Source organism: Ips typographus, linkage group LG9 (assembly GCF_016097725.1).
Source record: "Ips typographus isolate SLU linkage group LG9, UJ_Ityp_2.0, whole genome shotgun sequence".
Taxonomy (NCBI): domain Eukaryota; kingdom Metazoa; phylum Arthropoda; class Insecta; order Coleoptera; family Curculionidae; genus Ips; species Ips typographus.
Window position 1 is genome coordinate 7,685,187 of NC_138430.1, and position 12,498 is coordinate 7,697,684.

Below are 12,498 nucleotides of genomic sequence, written 5' to 3' on the forward strand. Positions count from 1 at the left end.
TTTGAAGTGTCAGAAGCACAGTTTGAAAGAACAGTCAGGGACAAAATCGCCTAGAAAACCCACTTGGAGTAAGAAAATGATTGTTTTAAGCACATTTTTGGAATCCCCATTAAATTTCCTATCCGATAACGTGAAAAAACACTAGAAAATTTGGTACAGTCAGGGAGAAAAACGGTGTCAAAGTTTGAAGTGTCAGAAACACAGTTTGAAAGAACAGTCAGGGACAAAATCGCCTAGAAAACCCACTTGGAGTAAGAAAATGATTGTTTTAAGCACATTTTTGGAATCCCCATTAAATTTCCTATCCGATAACTTGAAAAAACACTAGAAAATTTGGTACAGTCAGGGAGAACAACGGTGTCAAAGTTTGAAGTGTCAGAAACACAGTTTGAAAGAACAGTCAGGGACAAAATCGCCTAGAAAACCCACTTGGAGTAAGAAAATGATTGTTTTAAGCACATTTTTGGAATCCCCATTAAATTTCCTATCCGATAACTTAAAAAAACACTAGAAAATTTGGTACAGTCAGGGAGAACAACGGTGTCAAAGTTTGAAGTGTCAGAAACACAGTTTGAAAGAACAGTCAGGGACAAAATCGCCTAGAAAACCCACTTGGAGTAAGAAAATGATTGTTTTAAGCACATTTTTGAAATCCTTATTAAATTTCCTATCCGATAACTTGAAAAAACACTAGAAAATTTGGTACAATCAATATTTTTTAAAAAGAACTGAACATTTCAGTATAATATGTATTATCCAAGTACGAAATTACGTGAATCAATAAAGTGGCCTGAGTTGCTTTAATCTTATGATTAAAGAAGCTGGGTTCGATAAAGCCTGAAAGGTTCGTTTCTTAATGGAAGCTTGAAAAAACTACAGCAAAATGATTGAAACCAAAGTTATAAGAAAATAAAATTAAAAATCTTTTAAGGTTTTGAGACCCAACCGAAATGGAATATTCTTAAATTCCACATTTTTTCTATCTAAATAAAATACTCAAATTAGCAGTCTTTGAACAACAATCAGTGACATATCAGATATCTTGCTAATACCCTAACTTGTCCCAGACCGAAGCTGTTTCGAATATTAAATATGTTTGGCTAAAAGTTTGAACTGAAACCGCTCAACGTTATTTCAGTATTATTCCAACAATTTAGTTCTGTATAGAATTTCTCTAAGTTCCTCTATAACCAAATATTACATAAAGCTAACTATTCCATTTAGAAGTGATAAGACTTCCGCAAAAGCGAATTATTTGCTTTCGTGGTGAATAAGTTAGAATGTCTTTTGCTAATAAAACAACGATGATGTAAAAACGTTTCCTAAGATGTTGTTTGGAATAAAAGAGGATTTGTTTTGAAAAGCCAATATATCTGCTGTCTTATTTCCGTAATCTATCTGTGTCTGTTTTGAAAATCCGCATTAGCTTTCTTCTCTTCTATTTTATATTATCCTAAAGTTAATCTGCGTGGTTTATATTTTAAAAAAATAATTGGAAAAAAGTTATAATTTACATAGTTTGTTGGCATAATTTCAACCAGAAGTGACAATGATTGCTTTCTCAATGATTTTTTTCAATGTGACTTAACTGTCAAAATAATCAACTATATTTCCTAACTATCAATTTCATACAATGTTCAAATCTTCCAAGTTTGTGGTATATTTAGTTACCTACTTGACTGATTTTTAACCTTGTTCTGCTTAAATAACAGTAGTTTACCAAATCACTTAACTTACTTACTAAAATCCGTAAACATTAAAACCAATCAAATACTAGTAACTCAATAAATCCGATGTGAAATAACAGAAAGCTGTCAATTTAAACAAAACTTTCGCGAACTCCCGAATACTTAATGAGGAAAGTTTACGGTAATCATTTTCCCTGGAATGAAATTTTAGAGGTGGAGCAGTTAGGAGAGCTCTAAAATCCTTTATAATATGAGCGGATTTGGAGTAAAGTAATAGGTTGCAAGACAAAATAATATCTTCGGGAAATAAATTGCGATTGTTGGGAACTTAATACGCAGATTCTCGGCAAAATACGACGTTGAATTATTAACAGTGATATTCAAGTTTTGCATTGGAGATGCGAAGGAATAGTTTTATGGAAAAGTTCGGGAGAGCTTAATTAATAATTCTTGAACTGCGTACTTTTAAGTGCTAGCTAGCAGTGAAAGCTAGTTTTGATTTCCCCGACAGTTTATTTACATTTACTTACCGAGGGAATATTTTGAAAAGCGGAAATCCTCGAAGCTTTTTGGGTTATCCCTCGAGAAGTGAAATAGCTTTCAAAGCCAGGTGGAGGACTAATTTACATAAAACAACAGTTATATAAAGAATTGCTATCATTTTTTCAGAGCATATTTTCGTTTAACTGCAAATAAAATTCTAAAACTCCTCTATTTCATTTAATTTCAAAAGTACAAAACTACGATGATTCCAGTTATCGAATTTGCACTTCAAATTTCACAAGCCATTAACTCCTCTAAAAGCAACGCTCTATTTGAATCAACTTCAAAGTCCTGTTCAAATGATCCTTGAAAAGTGGGAAAATAAAACTGTTTGCCGGAAAATAAAACCCAAAAATGTCCGGCCAAAAGCTTCCGGTAATGGGGTGATGGGAAACATCGTTTCAACTTTTTTCCTATGTTGGGAAATTGTTAATTGCTTTGGCTCTAAAGTTTTGTGAAATTACCAACACTCGGTTATCAACAGGATAAGTTAGTTATTAAAAATGTTACATGACCATCAAATGCAAAGCTAGATTCGAATTTTCCGCAAAACTGACAAATTTCTTAAGTCAAAAACATGTCGGGGCCCTTATGCCCTAAATTTAGGACACAATCTCGACTGAAAACTCCCTAATTTACGTAATGACGTGCACCCTCCTACCCGTTTTCCGGCGGAAAGCTTTATGGGGTCCTTGTTTTTTGTATTCTCGCCTCTATAGTACTTAATGGCTCTCGATTGGTGTTTACGGCCTCGAAAACCATAATTTGCATTCGAATTGCTTCGATTAACAACACAAATTATTTTTCAGTTTTTCCGTGTAAGTATGTCCGTAACATTGTCAGTAGATAAGTCCTATTTTTAGTAAAACCGAAAGAAAGGCAAAATTGTTTATATGGTTTCACTGGATATTATTCAAAATTGTCAAAAATGTCTACTTGGGTTATTGTATTTTTTACTTTAAAATGGTTCAAAAAGATTCAAATCTGGTCATCTGTGAGGTTAACGAATTAATTTTTGACACTGAAAATAGTAAATAGAAAATAGAAAATAGTAAATAAAATTTTTTTTATTCATTTAAACACTGGTAACAGTTGGAATTTTCGAACTATTTTAATTCTAAAAATTAGTGTTGAACACTAATATCGTAGAATTTAATGCCAAAATTGTTTACTTTCATCAATGAAGAGTCTGAAACTTAACTTTTACTATAAAAAATAGTTTAAAATTCGATTTTTCAGTCTTAAAGTACAGTGAAGCGTCTAGCAGTCAATTTAATACTGACAAAGCGTGAAATGACATGTTTAAGCCTATGGAAAATATAAAAACAGTTTTTCAAGTCTGCTATGTCAAAAACTTGGTGAAGATAACCCTAAAACTTGATTTTCTAAGCTGAAAGCAGTTTTTAAGCCTTAAAAATAGTCCAGTGTTCTAAAAAATTTAAAAGCAAAGTAAAAAACTTGAAAAGTTAGTCTTCGTCAATTTTTATAAATATCCTGTTTTAAGACTATTTTCAAGACTAAAAGATTGAAATGTATTTTCAAATTATGAAAACTTACTTCAAATGCAAATTTTAAGCCTTTGATGTCACTTTTCATTGGTTCAGAGTCATTTTTTGGTGTCCAAGAATTTTCAAGGTTGAAATGTGTGAATTTGTAGTCAAAAATTCTCGATAAAGTAGTTTTTCATGGCTACAAGTCAATTTTCACTACTAAAGTTTTTAACTTATCTGAAACGACTGACTGAAAGAGAGTTTTTAAGCCTCTCAAGTCAATTTTCACCGTTTCAATGTAAATTTACTGGTTTCTAAGTCAATTTTCAAAACTAAAGTCTTTTAATTTGTCTGGAAACTATGAAAACTGGCTACAAAGACATTTTTTAAGCTTCTTTAGTAAATTATCACCATTTTCAAGACAATTTTTAAGTTGGGTTGAGTTGGTTTTGGGCCTTTGAACGTAATAACTCAATTATCTCGTAAACGAGGTTTCAAATCAGAATTTTATAAGAAATACTTTATTTTTCAAATTGAACAAGTAAAGTAAAAACTGAAATTTTTGCAAAATATCCAGTGACGTAGAGAATAAGGCAGAAAAATGAAAACCATTATTGCACCAGCAGTCGGACAGTTATGACAAGAAACCGATTTTCCTTGGGAAGCATTTTTCAGGAAAATGACATAGTGTATGTTAACTTATTTTTTTGATGGGCCATCGAATGGTAAATTATTGACATTTAAAACTGAACCACCCTGTATATTCAATAAGTGACTGACTTTATGTAATAGATCAGTGTAATCAAAGTTAAACGTTCTTCAGAACGTTTCCGCTTTACTTTTCAAACTTGGACTATTCCTTGAACTGCATTTTATTTCTATCAATTTCTCAAGGCAGTTCAGTTCAAAGCAATAATAGATCACATAAGCAACTCGTTCCCAACTTTACTTGTGTTTCATTTTTCGTCATTTGCCGCAGTAGTTTCGGCAGACTTATTTCAATTTGTCAACGTGAAATAGTGCAGAAAGGAACAAAACATTCCCAGAAGTGGTGAATAAAATATTAAAACGGTACGTAATATTCTTCTTTCGTATTGTTTCTAAATTCACCGGAGAGTGGCGCAACGGACAAATTGCCTCCATAAAAAATTGTCTGCGACCTGGAAAGCAACCAATCTATAACTTATTGTTGTTTTTCTGTTTTAGATAATATTAGTTAAACGTGCTTTGTTACAAACTAGCCTAAAGAATTCATAAAGCTTGGAGTGCTTTTGCGTGACTGCTGGCTTTTGTTAAAAATTCTCCACGACAGCTCTAGCAAAAAAACCAGCGACTTACGTGTTTGACAAAGTGCGAAACAATGTTAAATACAAATAAAAGAACCGCGGGACATTAACGAAAGGAAAAAACGTTCATCTCTTTGATGTCACTCTTGCTGGAATAACACCACAAAAGGATGGTGGTGGCTATTGTGTTATGCAGTTCCTGCTGAATATAATTTTGTCACATGCTGTGCTAGACACAGATAGATCACTTGGTTTTAGAAGATAATTTAGCTGGGCAGTCACGTGACAATAACAGTCAAATATCTGTCATAAATAGTACAAGAAAACTTTTCTAAACCTTGATTTTCAGCAGTTTTAGCACAGTTTGACGTTAGTGACAATTATCACGTGGTTTTAGTACACTATTTAGCGAAACGGTCACGTGATAATTGTTAAAGTAAATGTCATAAACCTAAGAAACACGTTTCGTTTTGATAACTGTGTTAAACTTTAATTCTTTCAGATTCTAGACAAATTTGCTTTGGTCACGTGACCCAGAAAAAATGACAATCTGTTTTAAGCACATTTTTGGAATCCTCATTAGATTTCCTATTTTCAATAACCAGAAACACTACAAAATTTGGTACAGTCAGGTAAAAAAGCGATGTCAAATTCTGAACTGCCAAATTTTGACTTCAAACATACTTAGAAAAGGCAGTCAGACCAGTAAAGCCCACTTGAAATAAGAAAAAGACTGTTTTAAGCACATTTTCGGAATTCTTATTAAATTTCCTATCCAATAATATACAAAAAATTACAAGATTTGGTACAGTTAGGAAGAAAAGCGGTGTCAAAGTTTAAACTGACAGAAACACAGTTTGAAAGGACAGTCAACAACAAAATCGCTGGAAAAACCTAAGGACGGTAAACAGTAAATGATTTCGATCGATCGAAATTGCCAAAATTGCACTTTTCGTAAAAATAGCATATTTTGTGACACTCGTTGCTTTGACCCTAAATTACTCCTTTATTTGACAAGTTACGTCAAAATGTCATAGAAAACAAAAGATAGAGCAGATTTCAAGCTTCCTAAAAATTTCCCCACATGAGTTGATTGATAACACCGTTTGGCCGCTAGAGGGCGTCAAATTTCCTTTACCATAATATCACATATTATATTGTAAATATTTTTTAGTCAGATTTCATGTATCTCTTAATCCGGCCGAGTTCCTGGCAAAGAAATGGATAAATGTTAAATTTTAAGTGTAACTCTGGTAGTTTTTGAGATATCAATAAACCGACTGCACCAGCGTCTTTTCTGGGAAATTTTAACATAAAATGACACCGAGACGTCAACTGTAACTTGATAAATAAAGAAGTTGTATTTTTTTACAGTTCCAGGCCGCCATTTTGAATTTTCTGTCAAAATATTGACTTGCACCTCATTTTAAAGGAAATTTCACGTAGTTTCAAGAAATGACAGACAAAATGGCGTCCCAGGCCGCCATTTTGAATTTTCTGCCAAAATATTGACTTGCACCTCATTGTAAAGGAAATTCCACGTAGTTTCAAGAAATGGCAGACAAAATGGCGTGTCAGGCCGCCATTTTGAAATTTCTGTAAAAATATTGACTTGCACCTCATTGTAAAGGAAATTCCACGTAGTTTCAAGAAATGGCAGACAAAATGGCGTGTCAGGCCGCCATTTTGAATTTTCTGCGAAAATATTGACTTGCACCTCATTTTAAAGGAAATTTCACGTAGTTTCAAAAAATTACAGACAAAATGGCGTCCCAGGCCGCCATTTTGAATTTTCTGCGAAAATATTCATCGTTCAATTTTTAGGAAAACATACAGATGCTTTTTTTGTTAATTTTTAATTAATTAATAAAAACCAAATTAGTTAACTATGATGACAATTTAATATATTCGTAAATGGTCTTTATGTACCTACACCATCAATTAATTGAACTTTAAGTCAAACGATTCTAATAATGAAAGCCATTGAGCAGATTTAACGGTTTAATTAAAAAATACTTCCTCAGCTGCAAAATTCCGCTTTGTCTCATTAAAATTACCATAAATCGATGACCTCGTTCTTCGTTTTTTTAGAATCCTGATTCAATACACTCCGAATTACAGAAATGCGTTTACAATCTCAACAGGAAAAAATTGAAATTTATATTCCATACATAAATAAATTTGCAAAGGACAGAAAATTGGTTTGGTGATAAATCTGGCAGCTGTGCACCATTTAATGAAGCAACACTGGAAATGTGACAAATTGGCTTGAAGGATTCACATACATCATGTTTTATCTTATCCCTAAATTCTCTGAGCATCTGACGAACTATAATAGCGGTCCCACTCATCTCCTTAGGGATATTAGCATCCAGAAAACAATGCTCAATAGTAGACCCAAGCGTTGTGTTTTGACTATAAACAAGGACGTTATCCCGTTATCCTTTGTGTCATATGTATCCTTCCTGTATACAGTTATTAATACACTACAAAGTTACATAACCCTATTTTCAGGCAATTTTAATTTAGTGTTGTGTTTTTAGCCGTTAGAGCAACAAACTACGTATATAAATTCTATTTACAACGTAAACAAATAAATCTATTCATCAGAGAGGCATTGTTTCCAAACATTAACCTGGATCGCTTTTAGCTCTGAAAACGAGAGATTTGGGGCACATGCATTTTATGTGCCTTTTGTGCAGAGTGAAACGGTCGTGGATAAAGTAAAGTAGATCGGAATGGATATCTTTGATGTAAACGGACGTTTAAGAAAACAATTTAAAGCGGAAGCTAAAACTTGGAAATCTTGTCTATGATAGAAATGAGTTGAACTGCTCTTAAAAGGAATTCTATTATTTTTTAAAACGGAAGTTTACTGGAAATATTGTTTGTGGATTCTTAGAGGATTGTTCTTAAATTTACTAAGCTAAAGTGATGAAAGAGCAAGGTTTTGACATCAGAAACATACAACCAAATGTTATAAATGTCAAAAATGCACTTATAAAATGCATGTTTCGTTGTTTTGTACTTCTATGGGAATGAATTTGACAGTTTTTAGGTTTAGAGGAAAACAAAAGACAGAGTAACTGACGATCAAATGTCATAGCTGTCAAAATTCCACTCATAAAGCTATAAAATACGTTTGGTACTGTTTACACTGATTTTACTGGATTTTAAGAGTGTGTTGTGGTTTTACAGCTTTATGGAGAGAATTTTGACGATTGTCATATTAAAAAATAGACAAAAATTAAGTAAGAAATAGATAAACAAACGTTGCAAATGCTAAAAATGCACTGATGATGGATAAAATGTATTCAACTAAAGTCAAAAGAAAAATCATTTTTCAAAATCGCTTGTTGAAATGGAATAGCTAATGCAAACTACACTTTGCTCCAACAAAATTGCTTTACCACCACAAATAAATAACGTTAAATCAAATTGATATGAGCGAACAAATTATTTGCGGTTCGACCGTCGAAAATAAATTCCACAATTACGGTATTGAAATTTCGAAAGGAATTTGAACCGTTTTAATTTATTTGAGCGTTCAAACAGACATGGGGCTTAATTTTAAACTTTTAAAAGCGTTCGAAAGTTTTTGAAGAGTGCCAGCTTTCATCTAGAATCCCCCAAGTCGCGCCGCAGAATAAAAACTTTGAATTCCCTTTAGTTGGCCAATTTACTAAACTAGGCTTGAAAATGTAATTTTATTCTCCCTTAGTGCATTCATAAAATAATAGCTTATGCATACAGTCGCTTTGCTCATTTATTCCCGACACGTTACTTTTTAGAGATTTAGATTAGATAGAAATTATTCCCACGAGATTTTCCTCTGAGGCCTTTCTCGACATTTCATATTTATGTAAGTTGAAAATAGGTTGAGAGGCTGCGTTGAATAATAAATCACTTTTTTTATTTGGAACGTTTATTTATCTAGATTTTGGGGGTGGAAGTGGAGGGTTGTTTCTGCCAGGGCAACAAAGCCAAATTGGGGCGTTTCCCAAAACCTGTCTCTTAATGAGACAATAAAAGCAAGATTGATATTGGAAAAAGTATAATTAGGAGAGTTTTGAAAATTTGGCAGGATACTGATCCCAATCTAACTAAAATATTTTCAAGATGGTTACACTTCCGTTCTGCACCGGAAGTCTATCACAACTTTCTTATTTTAAATAGAACACCCCATATATTATTACATATTTGGATTCCTCACAAAATTCTGACCAACTTTTGTGTACAATGCCCTATGCCCATCTCTAGCCGTTTTCGAAATATTTGATGTTTTTCCAAAAAAGTGACAGTTGCTCAACATATTTTTGTACTCTGTCAAAACCTTAATTCATTTTGCAATGAAACTTTGGGTTATTGTAAATAAAGGATCGTTTTATTAAACTGAGGGTGCGTAATGACTCATTTGTATACAGGGTCGTCAAAAAAAAATCATAAACTTGCCACTAAAAAAAATGAAAAATTTCAAGTTTTTTAAATAGAAACCCACATTTTTTATGACGGAATCATTTTGAGCATTAAAAATTACTATACGTTTCAATTTACTTGCCTATACCTAAATCCAACCCATTTCGTTTTATTTGAGAATAATTTTTTTTTTATTTTTTTATTTTTTTATTAATGTGCTTAGAAACACGATTCGGTGACTTCAAATAGGTTTTACATGATATTTTGTTCCTGATTGTTGTTTCAAACTGTGTTTTTTTGCAATTCAAACTTTCATACCGTTTTTCTCCCTGACTGAACTCGATTTTGAAGTGTTTTATTATGTCATTAGATAGGAAATTCAATGAAGATTTCAAAAATGTGCTTAAAAATATGATTCGGTCACTTCAAATGGGTTTTACATGCTATTTTGTCTCTGACTGTTTTTTCAAACTGTGTTTTTTGCAATTCAAACTTTGACACCGTTTTTCTCCCTGACTGAACTCGATTTTGAAGTGTTTTATTATGTCATTAGATAGGAAATTTAATGAAGATTCCAAAAATGTGGTTAAAAATATGATTCGGTCACTTCAAATGGGTTTTACATGCTATTTTGTCCCTGACTGTTTTTTCAAACTGTGTTTTTTGCAATTCAAACTATGACACCGTTTTTCTCCTTGACTGAACTCGATTTTGAAGTGTTTTATTATGTCATTAGATAGGAAATTCAATGAAGATTTCAAAAATGTGCTTAAAAATATGATTCGGTCACTTCAAATGGGTTTTACATGCTATTTTGTCCCTGACTCTTCTTTGAAACTGTGCTTTTTGCTATTCAAACTTTGACACCGTTTGTCTCCTTGACTGAACTCGATTTTGAAGTGTTTTATTATGTCATTAGATAGGAAATTCAATGAAGATTTCAAAAATGTGGTTAAAAATATGATTCGGTCACTTCAAATGGGTTTTACATGCTATTTTGTCCCTGACTGTTTTTTCAAACTGTGTTTTTTACAATTCAAACTTTGACACCGTTTTACTCCTTGACTGAACTCGATTTTGAAGTGTTTTATTATGTCATTAGATAGGAAATTCAATGAAGATTTCAAAAATGTACTTAAAAATATGATTCGGTGACTTCAAATGGGTTTTACATGCTACTTTGTCCATGACTGTTCTTTCAAACTGTGTTTTTCGCAATTCAAATTTTGACAGCGTTTTTCTACCTGATTGTACTCGATTTTGAAGTGTTTTATTATGTCATTAGATAGGAAATTCAATGAAGATTCCAAAATGTGCTTAAAAATATGATTCGGTCACTTCAAATGGGTTTTACATGCTATTTTGTCCCTGACTGTTTTTTCAAACTGTGTTTTTTACAATTTAAATTTTGACACCGTTTTTCTCCTTGACTGAACTCAATTTTGAAGTATTTTATTATGTCATTAGATAGGAAATTCAATGAAGATTTCAAAAATGTGCTTAAAAATATGATTCGGTTACTTCAAATGGGTTTTACATGCTATTTTGTCCCTGACTGTTTTTTCAAACTGTGTTTTTTGCAATTCAAATTTTGACACCGTTTTTCTCCTTGACTGAACTCGATTTTGAAGTGTTTTATTATGTCATAAGATAGGAAATTCAATGAAGATTTCAAAAATGTACTTAAAAATATGATTCGGTGACTTCAAATGGGTTTTACATGCTACTTTGTCCATGACTGTTCTTTCAAACTGTGTTTTTTGCAATTCAAATTTTGACAGCGTTTTTCTCCTTGACTGAACTCGATTTTTAAGTGTTTTATTGTATCATTAGATAGGAAATTCAATGAAGATTTCAAAAATGTGCTTAAAAATATGATTCGGTGACTTCAAATGGGTTTTACAAGCTACTTTGTCCATGACTGTTCTTTCAAACTGTGTTTTTTGCAATTCAAATTTTGACAGCGTTTTTCTACCTGATTGTACTCGATTTTGTAGTGTTTTTTTTATGTCGTTAGATAGAAAATTTAATGGGGATTCCAAAAATGTGGTTAAAAATATGATTCGGTCACTTCAAATGGGTTTTACATGCTATTTTGTCCCTGACTCTTCTTTGAAACTGTGCTTTTTGCTATTCAAACTTTGACACCGTTTGTCTCCTTGACTGAACTCGATTTTGAAGTGTTTTATTATGTTATTAGATAGGAAATTCAATGAGGATTCCAGAAATGTGCTTAAAAATATGATTCGGTTACTTCAAATGGGTTTTACATGCTATTTTGTCCCTGACTGTTTTTTCAAACTGTGTTTTTTTTTTAAATAGAAACCCACGTTTTGGAACTTTGGTCACTTTTTTGGAAAAACTCAAATATTTCGAAAACGGCTAGAGATAGATATACGGCATTGTACACAAAAGTTGGTCAGAATTTTGTGAGGAATCCAAATATGTAATAATACATGGGGTATTCTATTTAAAATAAGAAAGTTGTGATCGACTTCCGGTATAACCGGACCATCTTGAAAATATTTTAGTTAGATTGGGCATGCCCACATCAGTATTCTGCCAAATATTCAAAACTCTCCTATTTATACTTTTACCAATATCAATCGATGTCTTTCGTCGTGGGACACCCTGTATAAGAAGCTTAGGTAATGTCGCTATTTTTATAAAACAGTTTCAGCTGTTCTCATTTTAGATGCTCGAATTGCATGGAAAGACATAAAGACAGGTGGAATTGCTTGCAATATATTTAGTTTTATTTCCGCTTTTACGAGACTATTCATTTGAACTAGTGTCTTCGACAATAAATAGTTAAAAATACAGTTTACATGCTGGCTTAAAATTTATTTCGTCCTTTCAGTATCGGATCAAGTTTCTATTTGCGCCACGATTACCAGTAAATTGGAAAAAGCCCTTTTGATCCATACGGGTATTTAAGTGGTCAAAAAATTGTCTCATAAGAAGCGATCCAATAAATTCGATGATCCAATAACCTATAAACGGGAACGAAAATCCCAAAAGCCACTTACCTCCGGCTAAAAAGTGGACAAAAAAAAAACTAAAAATAAAAACAGC

The 12,498-nt window shown here is 32.5% G+C and overlaps 1 protein-coding gene across 1 annotated transcript in view; it reads left to right on the forward strand.

The window, feature by feature from the left end:
* The window catches only part of LOC145734306 (semaphorin-2A-like), a 261,310-nt gene that overhangs the window by 6,514 nt on the left and 242,298 nt on the right, over positions 1–12,498 (forward strand).